Here is a 14,580-nt window from a genome sequence, read left to right as displayed (position 1 = left end):
TATTTGTATTTGTTCCTATGATCCAACTTTTTCTACATATTTTATGAATCAGGTATGGACCCAAATCAGTTAAGACGGTTTTTAAGGTAATTTGAGTTCTTAGGATTCACAGTCCACCACCGTGTTAGCTACCGTGCGGGTTTTCTCCATCCCGCAGTTCTAGTATCTCCTCCTTTTATCCATCCATACTAAACAGCTTTGGAGAGAAAGAGTTTTTAATTCTGAGTAACGAACGCTTCACTCACTTCCAAGATACTTTCTGCCAACATTCGCCCGACAAGTCTACTGTGGAGCAGGCATTTCCGATGGCGGTTTCGCCGGCATTACTTTGAAATCCCCCAGCTTCAGTTAGTAGGTACCTTTTTCTATTTTGTCCATAAAAACTCTACCAAAAGATGAAAAAGAAAAATTCTTCGTCGAATCAAATTAAAGAAACGCTTTCAGTGATTTAATTTACTGAATTGTGAAAGAAAGTTTACATAGAATTTCATAAAGTATCCAACATCGTCTATTCATAATAATCGGTACACCTTAATTTTGCTTATCGCCCAATAAGTTTACGATATCCTCCCAACGCAAATCGTAAGGTTCGCTGCGGATGTCTCGGCTTGTTATTCTGGAAACAAAAGCGTATTTATATTAATGTGACTTATGTGACCCATGTATCCACTATTTATATCTAAAGTACGAACCTCTTAAACATTGATTCCATTGATTCTTCACAATTTAAAGGTCATTTAGTAATATCACAGACAACAATATGTTGTCTGTGGTAATATCAACCAAGACGTTTGCAAATAATAGGTATTTTCGAGGGTATTTTGGAGTATATTTTATTTTAAAAAAACTAAAAAGAATAAAGAAGTCAGTAAAAGTAACTTACGTAGGTCTGGGAATGTGGCCACCTTGGCTCCCCTTCACATAAATCAGTGTATGATGCCAAAAGCACAAGCGCCACGATTAACAAAATTGTTGCTTTCATTTTGGCGTATATTCTCAATAGATTAAACAGTAGCCGCACTCTGATCTCAAAATTCAAATATCAGCAGCTATCGCAAATATTTCTTTCCGGCCTGGTTAGCAAATTTCCCGACTTTATGTAACTTCCTTAACAGCTACCACAGGAAGCCACCTAACATTAGTTTTCTACTAAAAAAACATTGTACACGAGTTATACCAATCTTGCTGCAAATTGGAAATTGAGTGTGACGGAACTAACAAATTACCGAATAGTACAATAACAATGCATACTTCTATACAGGGTGTTGCAGATCGGGAGGGATTGTATAGGTAACTTTATTGCCATTTAAAATAGAGATTCGTTTAAATGTGGTACTTTTGCAGTTTTGTTTGCTGATTTTTAAAAATCCTACTCCAAAGTTATTTTTGAAAAAAACTGAAAAGCTCTCATGTTCAGAAAGTTAATTATCTGTTTAATTATTTACAATAGTAATAGCACAGAGTTAATCTGTGATAATAGTAACTTTTATAATAATTAAGTAGGAATTTAATATTTTGTACGTCGGCGGCCCAATTGGCAATATTGTATTTACAAAGACTACGTTTATTCTTCAATAACAAACAGTTCGTTGATCGTTTTAGTCAACGAACATGCTTCAGATGAAAAAAAACCAGGCGTGTTCCGGTTATAGAGATACGTCTGGACTATCATTGTGGTAAGTGTAGCTTAGAATTATTGGATGTTCTAGATTAGTCTCCGAAGTAAAGATGTTGCACTGTATTTGGTATTTGTCTTGATTTTTAGCGCATTTTATCGTTAAGATCTTGTCCGGAATAACCACATTCCCTTTGTCGGTACCCATTTCAGACACCTCCTTCACCCGCAATTAGCGTTTGAAGTTTTGACTCCACCATCAGTAAGATCTCGTCGGGTGCAACCACATTCCCTTCGTCGGTACCCGCTTACGACTTCTCGTTCACCCGCAATTCGCATTTTAGTGGATTTCGCTAAAAACCCTCCACAAAATAATACTCATTTTTTGGGGGCAAATAAATTTGCAAAAATGCACTAATAAGATGTCAGGTATAAGGAAATCTATTTATCTATTGCAGGCCTTTGAAAACTAACAATAGGGGCAGTATACGCAAATTTCAAGTTTTCGTCTAAAGATAGATTAAAAATATCTAAGAGTAATGGTGAAAACCGCAAGTCGCTACGCCGTTTCGTTATTAAATGGTAAGGTGTCGAATGTAAAAAACGGTCGTTGTAACGTCATCCCGACAAATGGGTCGGTGGCGCGCTATAGCAATATATGGATTCAATGACGTTTGACGTGTTAATTTGAGACTGGTAGTCAGTGATCTGCATTATTTTCAAAAATGCCTATAACTCTGTGTTTTCTGCTGCAACAATAATTTGAAAAATGCAAATGTAACATTGCAAATTTTCCCCGAGAAAAGAAGGAGCCGTGTCGAAATAAAGTCTGGAAAAGTAGAAAAAACCGCTGAATCATAGATAGTCACGTCGTTTGCAGTGTCCACTTTAAAAATGATATTTTTTTGGAAGATACAAGAAGGAAAGGACCCTGTGCCTCAGTATAAAATTTTGAGAAGGCTAACAATACTGCAATCCCTTCTTTACATCTCACAGGAAACAAAGGTCCTAATAAAGCTATAAAACGTCAGTCAACTTATCTAAGAAAGTAAGATTGTGTCTGATTGCTTATTGTGGGTAAACGATCAATTTCGTAGTGGAGAAACCAGTTCAACATCAAACATATGCCACAATCAAGCAGAAGAACTGAATCAAATGGAACCAATACCGCTTACTGAAAGTATAGGTATCCAATCTGAGGTGGGTACAGAAATTTATTACAAATATTCAAATTTATCTGAGGATATATGTTCCGATGATACTTCAGTAAGGTTTTCTTGATTTTTTCAAAGAAAAGCGAAATAGAATATGAAAGAACTGACGCGTTCGGACTGCTTGGATCCGTGCCGCCGCACCCACGATGTCGGGATGACGTCACATGTTCTGTCTTTCAAACTTTCATTGTTAATAATTTCAAAATTACTCATCGTAGAAAACTCCGGTTTGAAATTTTGTTCTTAGATTTGCTTCTACAATTTTTTGGATTTTGGGTATACTACCCCTTTAAAGATACGTAAACCCCCTTAAAGGCATTTTTTTAATTCTTAAAAAATGCGCTAAAAAGCTTTTTTTCACTACTAGCGTCTGATGACATGATTATTAACCTTTTTTCCACTTGTAAAGTAGGCTTTCTCGGCAGTTGTTCAAAGTGGTTAATAATGTGGACATTATTAACTAGTAGTCAATAATGAGAACTGTCACGCTGTCACTTTTAGAAAACACAACCCGAAATTTCGCTCAATAAACGTTTAGACAAGTTCTCTAAAATGAATAATTGCCACCATCCGCCATTTCTAGAGAAATTACATATCTAAAATTATCACATTTTGAAAAAATTCGAACGAAATTACCTACTCTTTGAAAACATTTCAATGACAGAACAAAATACGGCCTGTTTGACTTGTACTTCCACGTACTTGATTGACATGTTAAATTAATAAACAAAAAATTCTGTCCAACCGTTCACTTTCTTATCAATATAATATGTTAATTTAGAGGATTTCAAGTGCTAGTAGTGAAAAAAATAGCATATATACCACGGTAGAGAAGTCTATTATTGCCTTCGCACCTTACACCCCTCGGCGCAAGCGCCTCGAGATGTAATCTTGGTGCTCAGGCAATAATACTGCACTTCTCTACCTTGATATATAATGTACTATTAAGACCTCTTAAGAATTTAAAAATTTTGAAAAATGTAAAAATGGTTTATGATCGACGACCGGACAGAGAAAATGGTCTCATTAATTGTATTGTAGGTAGTTCTTTTTTAGTTAGCCAATGCAGATAAGAATAACAACCGTCTGCGGTCAAATACTGTCGAGCGGACATTTGAAGAATTTGGGCACCGGTACGGCGCCGCACGTCAAAAAAGTCGGATGTGTGCACCGAGTTTAACGCATCCAAAATTCGAATCAAACATTTCACAAAAAACTCAACTTCATTTGTGCTTCCAATCGTGTCGGTCTATCCGGTTTTCATTGAATCATTGCTTAAACTACGTCCGAAAAGAACTGCATTTCAAATCAGATACAAATTTAAATACCTTTGCATTCGCAGAGCAAGCTTTGTTATTCGTGAAGCAATTTCCCTGAAATGATGCAGTTTCACTTTGAAATAAAAATCGTGGTGATAAAACCACGGTATATTTTCACTACCTACTACCTAGCTCCCTTTATTGGCGCGACCAACCTATTTTGACTCGCAGAAACCATTGAATAGTATGGCCGATTCAGTAGAAAGTATAACAAGTATAAATTGTGCACAACTCTTGTGCAGATAAAGCGCATTTTTTAAATCCGAAATAGCTTTTGTTTTGACATTACCAATAGATATTTCTTGCAGACATCTCAATCGCCCTTTGTGAGTACCCTTTTCCGACAATCCGTTCTTGAGGTATAAGGGAATATACCCGATCATGATAAGAGGTCGAGGAAGAGAGCTATGGTTGGTAGCAATTAATTCCTTTCGTTGAGACCTTTCATTAGAGTACCATGAAGGATAAAACTAGTTCCCCTTCCCCCCTCCCCCTGCACCTCATACTTTGATAAGAGGGCAGAAAGAAGGGCAGTAGGTAGTTGGTAGAAAACGGTCCTTTCGTTGAGACCTTTAATTAAAATACAATGAGAGATGAAATTAATTTTAACCCCACCCCCCCCCTCAGGACCCGTCGCTCACTGATTTTTTTTTTATTTTGCCTTTATTTTTGAGTGAGCGGAGTTTCAACCAAGGCTGCTCCATCAACCCAAACCACTATACATTTAAAATATCCATGCCCGAACCCGGATTCGAACCAGGGACCCTAGCACCACAGTTCAACTTTAACTGAACTACGCCACACGGGCCGGCCGATCTCGAAAAAGAGTCGCACGAGAAAGTTATAGTTTGTACAAACCAATTTATTTCGATGAGACCTTTCATTAGCATACCATGAAGGGTAGAACATGTGTTTTAACCCTCCCCCCCCCCCCATTTTCTCATGTTTCTCTTGGTACCACTAAAGGCATGCGTATGCAAAATCTGAAATCAATTGTTTGTCGTATGCACGTTTTACTTTCAAAAACAGCATCTCAGGAAATAATTCGTGGGGGGCCCCCTTTTAGACAGCGAAATGTGATGGCCGTCTGACCACACCTTCAAGGCATACGCTACCTACTGCAATTCCAGGACTCTAGGACCATTCCCCTAGAAGTAGTTAGAAACGGCAAAAGTGGGCCCGGACGGACGGACGAACAAAACGCAAACAATAGCACATTTTTTTAATTTTTCAAAAATGCGTTAAAAATGTGCATGATCTTCAGGCAACATAATATCTACCTACTGCGTTTTTGAGAAACAGCAGAGGAGTGTAAGGACCGACACAATATTGTGTTTTTGGCCTATTTAAGGAAATTCGGATGTGTCCATACAGCAAGCGTCAGTTTCTAGCTGTGGAAATAATCGCGTTACGACTGAAACCATTGAGTAATTAAATCCTTCACTCAACGCTGAAACTCTAAATACAAGTTCACTGCCGGTTGAGATGTGTTGCATGCGAATTCCTCCATTGAACGATTATACGAAATCGACTTTTACCTAAATTCTGATTAAAGCCACTACTTATATGTCACTCTTTTCAAAACCACCTACTGGTATCGGCAAATAAGACACACAAATATAACTTATGTCTCTTGTAATTATACAACACAAATGCTCCCTACATTAATCATCCTCCTAAAAGAATAAATTCTAAACATCCAGCAATTATAATACAAAGGCGAAGCGGTTTTAATTTTGTAAATGGTCTCATCTTATCTTTTATGATAATCGCATTAGGTTTATTTATGTTATAAGTTTGTCAGATAAATGGGATACTTTTAATTTGCAAAAAAATAATAAAGTGTTTTGTAAAATCAGGGAAGGGGGTTTTTCTCTCTAGTTAAGTGTTGACATCTAACGGCGGTAAGACTGCGATTAAAACGGGTGCCATGATTCTTTCTTTAATTTTAGTATGAAGCAATCTGCGCTTTACTTATACTGGTAATAAGAGAGCCAATAGATTTAGTATTTTTCTGGGCATCTACCAGCTTACCTCTCTTCCTTTACTCGTTTGCAAATGTTTTATCGTGAAGTTAGGTGCCATTGAAACTACATTCTTACTCTTTGATTCAATGGACATTTTTTGTGTGATCCACAAATAAACAATTACACCTGTGGATGTTTGACTTTCAGCAATCAAACAGAACACTTATAAATGCTGCAATATAATTTACTAAGTTAATTGTGAATATAGATTAGATTACATTCAATTTTATAAAAATTAAATAAGGTATTCAACATGGCCCATCCATTATATTGTCCAAACTGCTGTTATCGTCCACCAATAAGTCCAGCATATCCAATTGCAACCGGTAAAACCCTTTTCCCCACCTTAAATGCCTTTCTTCCGAAGCTCTCCTGCAGAAGAGAAATACAAATACTCAGAAAAATCGCCGTCTAACTAAATGTTTATAACACAAGCCTAATCAAAAATTTCGCATATACTATTTTTTGCTAAAAAAATCTACTCACAATCTTTTTGAAGCCACTCCATCTTGGAGCCCCTTCAGATAAATCGGCGTATGATGCTAAAAGCACAAAAGTAAGGATTAAAAAAACTTGTAGTTTCATCTTCAATGCTTTTGTTCTTAATATCAGGCGGTAGACTAAACCATGTTTCGAAATTCAAACACCGTTGTGAATTATCTCAAGTCATTCTTCTCTTCCCGTTGCGGTTAATAAAATTCCCGTAGTTATGTAACACTCATAATCAAAGCAACGCGGTGGAAACTACCACAACAAAAAAGATTGTAAGTGTAAGTTAGTAGAAACGATAAAATGAGATTTTGAAAAGATGAATGCGGAGAATTCATGCGATGGAAAGCTATAAGCTGGCAGTCGGACTGTCACTGCATATGTAGGTATACAGGGTGTCTTAAATTGAGTAGGATAACATGGCTATCTTTGTTATTTTTATACTTACAGATTCGGTTAAATTGGCAAAGTTGTGTAGTGCGTGTAGTCGCTACTGTTTTCCGGCTACGTAGATCAACGGGCCAAAAAGTTACAGCCCAAAAACTGCCCAAACCTCCAAAAAGGTTCCGTGTATAACTCTTGTTACAAAGAACATATGAATGGAATTAATGTTTACCGACCATAACCCTCCTCCTCGACCTCTTATCGTGATCGGGTATATTCTCTTATACCTCAAGAACGGATTGTCGGAAGAGTGTACTCACAAAGAGCGATTGAGACGTCTGCAAGAAATATATCGATTGGTGATGTCAAAATAAAAGCTATTTCTTTTAAAAAAATGTGCTTTATCTGCACAAGAGTTGTGCACAATTTATACTTGTTTTATTTGTGAAGGTTTTTAAATGAAATTTTGTATGTAGGCACCTTGAGTAAAAGCAAAACTAATGCCAATTCAAAGAATTTGTTTTACAAGCTATGCTGAACTGGTGGGACTGAATCAACCCCTTAAGGTGTGTTGTAAAAATTATATCTGTATGAAATCTCGAGGATCGTTCGGTATTCAGTTGTATCGGATTTTTGGAAATGTAAAAGGTTGTCATGCATTTTTCATTGTTTTAAGGCGGCTCCACACGCAACGGAAAAACCGAAGGCATGCCTCGGGGCGACGGGCCTTGAGGCGAACCTAAATTATAGGGCGTCCACACACTACGGAATATACGAAGGCCAGCCTTAAGGCACGCCAATTTCGCGCAAAAATGACGTCGACAGATAACGTTCTTCCTGTTGTTGGATTATTGTTTTGTTAGCTGTCGAAAGTAATAAAAAAAGAGTGAAGCAAAAGTTCTGGACTAAAGCTGGTTACAGAAAAGGAAATGTTACTTCCATGTAAATTTATAAAAAGACCTGAGGTGCAGTCCGAAAATTGGCACAATTATTTGCGGATGGACACATACTTAAGAAGGCTCTTATCATTGGTGACGTCGATCATTTACAAAAAGGACACCATAATGAGGACCGCAATTACACCTCATGAAAGATTGAGTGCCACATTACGATTTCTGGCTATAAATTCCTCTTGTTTTTGCTTTGCACGGGCCATGACTATATGAAAACTTGATGCAACGGACCTCTTTTCACACAAAACTACACCGTGTGTCAATATGACATTAAACAAAAATATTTATTTCATATGGAAACTCATATTTCTTCTTAAAAATTGTGTAATTTTAAATGTGTCTATGGCCAGGTTTGGTGGTTGACACACGGTATACGTACAGTGCTATCAATATTGAGTTGCTGCGCCGCTTCAATAAATTATGACGTTAGTAATCATTTGCCGCAACAGGCCTGGTGCACCAATACTAAAACATAACCTTAAAGTAAACTTTTGACGTTTAACCATATTTAACCTAAATCAACGATTTAACCACCTTGTAAGTTTCCAAATTATGTGGAACTACACGAATAGCAAATTACTACAAAAATTGAAACGATTTTATTTCTTTTACAACTCGTTAATATCGAAGTAATTGGATAAATTACATGCACACTATAACAACTGTTCGAAGTGCTCGCCACCATTATTAAGACAGGGATTCACTCTTTTCTTCATGTTTTCGAAGCCGGCATGTAAGTGCTGTTGCGTAATGTTTCAAACGGCAGCTTCTATACCTGCTCGGAATTCGGCAATGGTGTGTAAACGATTTCGAATACGTTGCCATCTCGTAAATGTTCATGCAATAATTTAGACGGCTTTGCAAGTCTGGACGATGAGTTCTTGTAACACGGTTACTTTAAAGGATAGAAGTACAATTTTCTCCAGGCAATAGCGTCACACGTTCCGTATGAGATGCCCGTTAGTGGGACAAATTGTCGCAGCTGCTTTTTCCGACTTTGCTCAAGACGAGCAAGAACATCTTTTACAACCTCCTTATTAGCAATCACTAAGCGGCCAGGTGACTTCCCAGAAGCAAGACTTCCTGTATGTTAAACCGCTCAAGTAGACGATGAGCATTTCGGCGTATATTGTTGTAATCCTCGTCATGGTTGACAATCCTTTATCGAAACTCCTGTATACACAAACGTATCGAGTACTCCCAAACTCCACTTTCGTCTTTAGTCCCATTACGGAAACAGGACAGCAAACGCATCTTATTCTCTTCTAAAGTAAAAGGCTTGTCGGAGTAAACCTATTGCCTATTACACGCTACAACTAAAAAAACGTTTGTTTGTAATTTACAAGTAATTTACCCACCTTGTAAATATTCGAAAGAAACTGGTAGTCTTGAAAAAAGCCGTTTTGAAAGGGACGAAAGTATTCGAATAAGAATCACAAATCATGGTTTTGGTTTGTAAAATTATAGGTTATGTTTTGTATTGGTACACATATACCTGGTTGCGGCAAATGATTACTAATGTGATATTTTATAAGAGCGGCGCAGCATATGATTATTGATCTCCCTGTATAAGGTATTATAACGCAATCGCCTCAAGGCCTACCTCCCACCCATCCACACAATACGATCGGCCTTGGGACGCTATAAAAGAAGAGGCAAATCGAATGAGATTTTGTATTGAAATTTCCGGCCTCCAGGCGTCAAATGCGCAGGAAAACCTCATGATACTACAAGTAGTATCATGGGAAAACCTCAACAGAATGCGTGTGGAGCCGCCTTTAGATTGTTATATAACCTATGGAGATAATGTAGATATTTGTTGTGATGTATGTACAATTTCTGTGTACAACTATTCTCTAAATCCGAACCCGATAGATCAATAATGGCTGCAAAAATTGTTACACAGCTGGCAAATGGAATACAATATTTTGAATAGTACATAATCTCATTTTTCGAAGGCTTCGTTATGCTTCTCCGACCTACATCCAACAACTTTATTCCTCTTTCAGAAACGAAGTTTAAGTGATGAAAGCATTAATTATAGTTTCATTGCAAATTTAAGAGCAATTTAGGTGTTTTCAATGCCTAGTATGTAAGAGCTGAATTATCATCAATCGTTCAAATAAATCATGCAACACGATAATTATTAAGTACCTACTACGACAATCGTTTACTGTCAACGAGTTTACAATATACTTACCTATTATTACTTAGTATCATGACACAATTTCGACAAAAATACCACATCTGTTGTACGAAACATATTTCCCGTAAAAGGCTGAAACTTATAGGTTATACCTAACAATAATCTTCGAATTGGGGCTTCCGGTAATCCATTATGCTACAAATAATTCAGGTATTTTACAAGTTTAGTTCATCCCATTTTATAAATGCCGCACATAACTCATCATATACGAAATTGGGAATATCTTTATAAATTGTCAAAGCAAATTCACCGTATTGTTACAACACCTAATGCTACGTTTCCACACGCGGCAAGCAGCTTGGCAAGCATCTCGGTAAGCTGCTCGGCGAATCACCGGGTACAAAGCGAGCTGTTTACACGCATCTGAGCACAACTCAGAATAAACTCACAACCGAACATGGCGGACGTAGATGTTATTGCAGCTGTTCCGTTCGGTTTGACATACTTACTTTTATTGGAAAAAACAACAACAACGAATTGAAAAGAGACGAAGAGCTCGGAGAAGGTGGTGGATGATAAAAATTTATAGAAATTGCACCAAGCCCGTCCACGCATGTAAACAGGTACACGAGCGCAAACAGATTCACCCTTTGATCTTTGTAGAAAAACCGACACTAGTCCGGATCGGTGACGAGCACAAGCAAAAGCAGGCAAGCAGAGGCGGGCAGAGGCGAGCAACCCATTTACATGCTCGTGCTCGCGCCCGTTGAATGTCGCTTTGAACGGAAGCGTAGAAACGTAGCATCACAAATGCTTGATTCAAATCAAAAGTGACAGGTAGTACATAAGAGATGTGCGGTTCTATTTTTAGTACATACAGGGTGACAATTTGAAAACTTACCACCCCCCATATCTTAGTAAATAAACGAGATATTTAAAAAAATCAAAATCCGTTTCGGTAATTCGGAGGGGGAATCACAATGACATAGTTGGCGACGCACCCCCTCCAACCCCCTGCCACCCCAACTTTTAAATCTTAAAGAGTGACCCCCCATGTGCGATATGTCGTTGGAAAGCTCTGAAAAAATGCTTTCCAACCATACCAAATAGCATTACATTTAGGTTAGTAATTATCGTGCCAGGAAGTTAAAATACTGGAAGACCGAAACGTGTCTGTGAACTTTCTATGGGTACCTGCGCATATTGGAATTTGGGGAAACGAGGAGGCAGATAAAGCGGCAAAGATGGCATCAGCATCGAACGAAATTGATGTATCAGAGGTTAAGGCAGTCGAACAAAAAGGAATGATAGCACGATGTATGCAAGAACTATGGCAAAGACAATGGGATGACAGTAATACCTACCTTAGGCGATGTAAACAAAGCGTCACGTCTGTTTCTCCAGCATTAAAACTGCCTCGTCAGGAAAGTGTTTGTCTCCATAGACTAAGTATTATGTCAGGTGTATTTGGGAGTTATTACGCTAAAACGATAAGCTTTTACTTCTTTATTATGGCTAATTAATGATGCAATGATTTAACATTCTATCGTTCACATTGTTTGTACATCGTCACCACTGCACAGAGTGTCGTCCTTGCGTCTGCGCTGCAACATGTACTTCCTTGGAAGTGTCTAAGTTTAGGGCTGAAGTGTTATGGATATAACACAGTTCCCCTTTTTTTAGACGATGATAGTCCTGTCTGTGTGGTGTCATAGTTGGACAACCATCCGGGTGAACTTAGCGTATGCAGCGGCGTGGCTCACCTTTGGTTTAAAGAACGTTTTGAGGGCCTCTTTAATTTCTGTGTAGGTGGCCGCTAAGATCTCCTTATTTTTGCTTTTAAATATGTCTGTAGCTATGTTGTAAAGTTTGGAATTGCCGTTGTTATGTAGTAGGATGCGCCGCTTAGCGTTTTCTTCATTTACGGTGTTATCAGTAAATGCCAGCTCGAGCACGTCGATCCATCTATCCCAGTCCGTGGGATTATCGACATCGTATGTTGGATATTGCTTGTCTAACATTGCGATAACCTGGGGTTTGTTGGTAGCTAAGGCCTGGATTCCCGCAATAAGCTGTTGAAGCATTTCTGGAGTGACTTGAGCCATGTTGAGGTGAGTGCCCTTGTGTATTTGTTTGGGATAAGTACAGGGTTGTTTACAGCACTGGGTTCGCTTTTACTACAATCCTCGTCGCCAATATTATGTCAGGTGTATTTGGGAGTTATTACGCTAAAACGATAAGCTTTTACTTCTTTATTATGGCTAATTAATGATGCAATGATTTAACATTCTATCGTTCACATTGTTTGTACATCGTCACCACTGCACAGAGTGTCGTCCTTGCGTCTGCGCTGCAACATGTACTTCCTTGGAAGTGTCTAAGTTTAGGGCTGAAGTGTTATGGATATAACACTAAGAATAGGACATACCGCTTCAACACATTCTTACGTTCTAAAAAGAGAAAATCCACCTGTGTGTGAATTTTGTGGTAATTTAACATCTGTGCAGCATATAATAGGTCAGTGTCCGGCACAAGTAATACAGCGACAAATGTGCGAACTTCAACAAAGAACGGAGAAGTGCCTGACGGATCCTGATGGAATGAGGAACACTGTGAAGTACCTGAAACTCTCTGCGTATTTTAGTATATTTAAATCTGTGGTAAAATATAGATAAGATGTAGAAGGTGGTACTTACCCGCTTACATCTTACATGGAAAAACGATTCTAGCCTGAAAACCTTTAAGTAGAAACAAGAACTAGTAAAAAGGGCTAATGACCTGAGAAGTTGTAAACAAAAAAAAAATATAGTGAAGTTATTTGAGCATTATATTTTAATAGTCGTAGGTAAATAAATATAAAATAAATAAATAAATGAGTTTAGTCGTCATTCAGGCCAATGTATTTTGCAATTTTGCAGTATTAATTACTTATTTTGCTTATTTATTAGTTTTCGCCATTAGTTTTACAATAGCCAATCGTCTTCAATTTATTTTACATTTAAATTAAAATATACCAAATAATCAATGTGACATTCCTTGCTTCATTCTATATGTAAAGTTTTGTTATGGAAACACTTTCAAAATTTTACGTCTTCAAAATTAATTTTTCCATCCTAAAAAACGTGCAACACGACGCCCTAAAATTTTCGAGGGGTGCTTCGAATTCAAAAGGCGAGAGAGTAATATTTTCTATATTATATTCTATATTGTCAAATTATGAAAAGAAATCAACCTGTTTCAGATTGTTTCCCTATAGTTGTTTCCAATACATACTACATTAATAACGCCAAAATGATTTTTTTTCATGCATATGAATCGCTCTATATATTAACTACAAAAAAACACTACAGCGAATGGTGCCATATTCAATCAAAATGTCTACATTTACTTACACTAATACTACTCTGTTTCCGATGATAATCTGTATAGAAACACCGATTACAAATCTGTTTTGGTTGATATTTAGCGAACGAAGACCCGTCATTAAATATTCATTAGATCTTGTGCGCCCGTAAATTATAAAGTTAGTCCTTTATTCGGGGGCGTATCATTATCATAGCTAAAGCAATTTCGTAACGGCTGTAATATATTTATAGGGCGCTTAGGTTCCTATAATCGGCAATTTTCAATGCTTTCCTCGCTACTTTATAACTTGGACTAAATCCCGCCTTTGGCGACATATAGACGTCGTTATTTTGCATTTCCCCGAGGAGATCAACATGTTGTTAAAGCTTCTAGTTGCTGAGCTTCACTTTAAATCCCAAATATCAGGAAAAATAATTCCGCGTTGTTTAAAATAAATCCCGGTTCGAATCGGAAGCTTATACCTATCTCTCGTTTTTGAAATGAAATCTATAAGATGGGCTTATTAGAATGCATAAATCGCAATAGGTCCATTTAAGAACAGACTGATGCCATTCTTAAGACATATGTACTTTCGGATTGCCCTCGGATAAGAGAAATATCCACTAAACATGATATAACGCCGAGGGGCGGTCGTTCAAAAACTTAACATATTACATCAGGAATAACAACACAACCTCATTGGAAGCTTATTGCCATTTTCGATTTATGGATATTACGTGCAAAATTTATGTTTTGTGACCGACACGCTTTATTTTTTCACGTTTATGTTACACAAACATCCAATCCTTCACATAAGCTTCACATTCATTGTCGATCTAAAACTTTCGTTGTATATTATTAGTCTAGTCTAGAGAAAAAGATAGACAAGAGAACTTACTAATATGTAGTAGAATCAAAATGTACAACTTGAATATAAAATAATCACTGGCTACACAACCTACAAGTTACTAACTCAAAAGAAGCCGAAGATTGCCAACTAAAATTCGAATTTGTTTTCGTTTAAAAGAAAAATTACTGAGTGTTACCCGGTGGCGGGTGAAAAATTTTTGAATAACTGTCCATAACTA

General features: G+C 37.4%; 2 long non-coding RNA genes across 2 annotated transcripts; both read right to left on the bottom strand.

Moving 5' to 3' along the window:
* Window positions 1–434: 434 nt before the first annotated feature.
* Window positions 435–1,031, bottom strand: LOC116163260. Its single transcript, XR_004143714.1, has 2 exons — window positions 884–1,031; window positions 435–616 (listed from the first exon to the last, which is right to left on the bottom strand). It is a non-coding gene; the product is annotated as an uncharacterized LOC116163260 (long non-coding RNA).
* A 5,307-nt stretch (window positions 1,032–6,338) lies between these two features.
* Window positions 6,339–6,816, bottom strand: LOC116163259. The gene is made up of 2 exons (XR_004143713.1): window positions 6,662–6,816; window positions 6,339–6,547 (listed from the first exon to the last, which is right to left on the bottom strand). It is a non-coding gene; the product is annotated as an uncharacterized LOC116163259 (long non-coding RNA).
* Window positions 6,817–14,580: the final 7,764 nt, after the last annotated feature.

This window comes from Photinus pyralis, unplaced genomic scaffold (assembly GCF_008802855.1).
Source record: "Photinus pyralis isolate 1611_PpyrPB1 unplaced genomic scaffold, Ppyr1.3 Ppyr1.4_LG2, whole genome shotgun sequence".
Classification (NCBI taxonomy): Eukaryota; Metazoa; Arthropoda; class Insecta; order Coleoptera; family Lampyridae; genus Photinus; species Photinus pyralis.
This window is presented reverse-complemented; position numbering and strand designations above follow the sequence as displayed.